We start from the raw sequence: 5,113 nt of genomic DNA on the forward strand, positions 1-5,113 counted from the left end.
TGTATTGCTGCAGCCAAAACCTGTTTCTTGATCTGGTTCTATATTGTTTATATCCTTTGTATGTTGTCTCTTGGGTGCCCACAGCACAGTCACATCTGGATTTACCATCTTTCCTTCCAAACTTGCCTCTTCTCTCTTATCTTCTATCTAAGCAAATGACATTATTACATACTCAGTCATCCAAACTAGAACCTGTAGAGTCTGTCTGTTTCTTCCTCTACATCCTTGTCCCTACTACTCTCATCTTTCCTTGCCTGGACTATTTCAGTAGCATTCTTGGTTAGTGTGGTCGATGGAATTATGTACCCCAACAAAAAGACATGTTCTTAATCTTAAGCCATATTTTTGTGGGTATGGAGCCATTGTAAATAGATCCCTTTGATGATGTATTATCAGATAAATTATGGACTCATCTGTGCATGGGATATTCTGAGATCCTATTTAGGTATGACTCAACTGAATCAGGGTAGGTCTTAATCCATTTTATAGGAGTCCTGTAAACAGAAGAAGCTGGGATGTGGTGAGTCAGAAAATACACACTGCCATGTAATGGGAGGCAGAGATACAAATCAAGGAGTGCAGCCCACACACCAGGATGCAACAGACTCTGAGAGCACATGGCTTTGCCGATGCCTGGATTTCAGACTTCCAGCCTCTGAAACTATGAGCCAATAAATGCTCATTGTTTAAGCCAACCACGGTGTGGTATTTGTCATAGGAGTCCCAGCAAGCTAAGGCAGGTGGACATGTGCCTTTGTCCCTGCCCAATGCTCTACCTCCTCTCTGTGCACATATGAAAGGTTCTCCTCCATCTTTAAGTAGTTGCCAAATACCCAACTTCTCTGTGAAGCCTTCTCCAAAGTCTGCACTCTGCTCACATACCCCTTTCGATGATCCCACGTACAACCTTGGACTGTGATGACCTGTTTGCACCTCTGTTTTCCCACTGGACTGCGAACTTCTTGAGTTGTGTCCTGCTCATCCAGCAGAACCCACCATATAGTGTCCACTCAGTCAATGCTTATTGATGTGAGAGTAGATGAATGGATGAATGGTCAACTTCTGAAGAAATAGGCACACAATACAAAGATGAATATGAAGGCTAATATGCAAAAGTATGTTCAAAATTGTCTTTATAATTTAGGCATTCTATAATTTTTTCTTCAAAAAGTACTCTTTTTGAGCACTGACCTTCTACTGGGTGCCTTTCTAGTTCTGCAGATATGGTGATGAACAAATCAACAAAAATCCTAGCCTGCATGGAATTATGTTTAAGTGGCAAAATAAATAAGTGCGGAACATGTCAAATAATGAGTGCTATAGGATTAAAATAAAGCAGAGAAGAAGTCTGTGAAGCCGAGGGAGGAAGGCGACTGAAGCTTTAATCACAGTGGCCTGAGTGGGTGACTTCGGAGTGAAGATGGAAGGAGGCAGAGAAGGAGCTAGAATCCCCAGGGAGGTGGGTTCCAGGCAGAGCAACAGCCTGTATGAGGCCCGGGAACTTTCTGGAGCATCAAGTCACAGGAAAGGAGCCACCAAACCTTTGCTGTACTTCAGAGTAAAAATAAATGCAAAATGAACCCATTCAACCTGGTTCTCAGAAAAATAAAATGTGTGGAATGGGGGAGGGAGCTGTGTGAAAAAGAAAAGGAGAAAGAAAACACTCAGGGTTACCACTGGGAAATGCACTGCTCCTTCCTCTGAGCTTCCCCACCCTCCTTCTGGGGCAGTCTGCAGCAGCATCCCTGGCACATATCACGAGGGATTTTATCTGGCAGCCACCTCTACTTCCAGAGTGTTCCTGGGGAGTACGGGGCCAGGCCTGAAGGTCTTCAGGCTCACTTTTGACCATGTCTGCCCAGTCTGTACCTCTCTCTGCTTCTGCAGCCACTGCAGACAAGGGCGCCTTAGAGAAGGAGCTGGCCCATCGCCCTGCTGTGGCAAAAAGAACGAGGAGGAGGCGGGGAGGGGATGATTTCCAGGAAGAGGAAGAAGTGGCTCAGACAGAGGAATCACAGAGAGAGACTCTCCTGCCTCGGAGCAGGCTGGACCAAGCAGCCCTACCTCCTACTTTTTGGAAACACAGTTTGCAATTCACCTTACTGGTGGGAAAAATAAGTGTTCTATTATCCCACTTCATTGGATTTTGAAGAAACAGCCACGGTCAGTCCTTGGGGCCGGCCATGCAGCCGAGGTGCAGGTTGGAGTTACCTGAGCCAGGCAGACTGCACCCAGTTCCCACCCGTGAGCTCCACAGCAACCCTACCTTTCCTCTCTGCTCACCCTCCACTGTTTCAAAATGCTGACAAGTGCTAACCACAGAGGATTGAAGCTCCCCAAGGCCCACCAGTTCCCTCAAGTCAATGTGGCTTTGTTTAGTCAGGTTCCGTTCCCGGAGGAGCTCACCTGCACTGAGGCAGTGGGGCTGTTACAGCATTTAGGAGAAGGAAGAGACCATTGCACGCTGGGGAAGTGGGGATGGTCTGCCTTACAGTCCTGCTGGGGGCTCCAGGCCTGCAGTGTCAGTCCCCGTGGTTTTCCTGCTGTGAGCCACATCTATTTCCCCAGAAGCAGGACCGCGGGGTCCTGGTCCAGTGCCATCCCTCAGGACAAGATGAAAATGGGGAGCTGGTCTGACCGCCCCAGCCCCAGTGCTTTGGTCTGCTGGTGGATATGCTCGGAGGACCTTTCTCAAAGAGCCTTGAGAACCAGAGATGGTCTACGCAAAAGGCTAAGTGTGGTGCCGGGCGCCGGGTAAGCCCTAGGGGAGTGTCGGTTGCATGTCACCAACAGCTGAAGGCCTGACGGTACTTCCTGGGCAACCGGCCGGCAGATCCCAGAAGTGTGGGCAGGAGGTCTCGGACCTCGGTCCCCTGAACCTGAGAATGCTGAGAAATGAGGGGGCCAGACCCCTTCTGTGGCCCAGCAGCTGGAACTTCTTGTTCCACCTCCACAGAGTGATGAGGCTTTCAGATGAGGAGCGGAGACAGCTCCTTCCACACAGAGCAGGTTCCTTCCAGCAGCATTCCTCCCCTTGAATCATGAGATATAAGGATTTAAACAAATTAATATGGTACTATTTTACCAAAGTTAACGTGTTACTTATTGGAAGACGCACCGAAAAAGAAAGAAACATGCTGCTGATTAAACTGCAATATGCCTTTAATTGCAAGTTGCAATTTGAAAGTTGTTAAATGTTTAACTGTGATGGTCAGGTTTGTGGGTCTGTTTGTCCAGTTGTTTGTTCCAACATGGCCCTGGACATGGCTGAGGAAGCATTTTAGAGATGGGATCGGTGTCCGCAATCAGTTGGCTTTAACTTAAGGAGATCATCCTCCATAATGTGGGTGGGCTTCATCCAATCAATTGGGTGGGGGCCTTAAAAGCCAAGAACAGAGATTTCCCAGGGAGAAGCCATTCCGCCTCCAGACTCTATATCCTTCTGCCTCTCCACTAATGTCTAGTCTTCTACTACATGCAATAGTAGCATCTAGCATAAAAGTTTTCAGAATTTGTCAAACATGTAGACAAAGATTGTTTCCTCCACTGCATCTTTATATGAATGTGAGAATGTTTCCCTATATTAAGTGTCATGGACTATGCATGGGAAAGCGCAGAATTTAATCCAGAAATGGACAGCCTGGGCTATGTGGAAACTGGTGTCCTTTAGTCTTGGACCCTGGCTGGGTGATGGGGAGTGAAACGGAGCCCATGCTTGCCCTTCAGACCCCCTCAGGGTGCAGCTGGCTTCCTGCCCGCAGGGCTCTCCTCTCTCAGCCAGAGCTGTAGATTGGGATGCCCCGGTCACACTGGGGTGAGGCAGTGGGGACCTCTGCAGGCACCCAGCCCATCTCTTCCACCCCTAGTAGCCGGCTCCTGATAGAGGTTTAGATGAGGGACTCTAAATCAGGCACCATGTGAATCAGTGATTAAGAGGAGAAAAGTGCCAGAACCTTCTATATTCTCTTAGACCTCATCAACTTTAGGCAGACACTTCTACAGAGCACATACACACACACACTTCCCCATTCCCACATACAGATATACACAAATATCTGCACACTTGGGGACACATTTACAAACTCACTGACATTCACAGATCCTTCACAGCTCACACTCACACTCAAGCGTTTACCATCCTGCTGCCACCAGAAAAGCTGGTGCCGCCAAGCGCTTGCAGAGGAGAAAGACGTTCTGCTGTCTGAAGGTGGGAGAGAGGCATCCTGATACCACCTGCTTTCTGCAATTCAAGGAGAGCCAATTATATCTTGGTGGAAAAAACTCATCGTCTTTGAAAACAAAGATGGAAAACCCTCTTGTTAGACTAAGGAGGTTATTACAGTGTTGTGTTGTGGAAAGGCTTAGGCCCAGAAAGCACCCTGGAATCACACATACATACCTCATACAATGCGAAACACACACCTCACAGGCACACACACCTTGCACACACACAATTTGCACTCATATGCACCTCACACACACTTACATGCACAGTTCACACACATACACACACCTCTCTCATATACACACACTCACATTCACACAACTCACACACGTAGACTCCGAGACTGCTCCCTTATTTCTTTCTCTTGAAAAAAAAAAAACATTATTTTTTCCTGAATGCCCATATCTAAAAGCAGGATGGTTGTTCCTAAATTATCAGTATCAGCTCAAGCTATTTTCCTCATTAAACATAATCTTCCTAGAAAATGTACATAGAAATATAAGCCACACTTTAAGGAATGCCCATGCTGACATTCTTTCACTTTCGCAAATAGCTTATGTTTACCTGTGTTCTGTGTTTGCATCTGGGAATGAACTATTTCTGTGAGAGACCAGGCTTGACACAAGGCCGGCACTGGAAACTGTGTTCCCATGAGTGCTTCCAGAGGCACCCGTGTTAGGCCAGGTGGGAACAGAGGGGCCATCCAAGAGAAGCAAGTCTCTGTTAGAAGGCAGCTCTGGCCTCAGAAGGACCGTGCTTAGGAAAAGGACCATGGAATCGGTCCTTTTTAATGCATGAGTACTGCTAACTGATGGTGACAAAATCCCAGTTCACACAGAAGGCCCCAGGGCCACGGAACTCTTTGGGATCTGAGCTCAGGGCTGGGGG

The sequence above is a fragment of the Tamandua tetradactyla genome, chromosome 18 (genome assembly GCF_023851605.1).
Source record: "Tamandua tetradactyla isolate mTamTet1 chromosome 18, mTamTet1.pri, whole genome shotgun sequence".
Classification (NCBI taxonomy): Eukaryota; Metazoa; Chordata; class Mammalia; order Pilosa; family Myrmecophagidae; genus Tamandua; species Tamandua tetradactyla.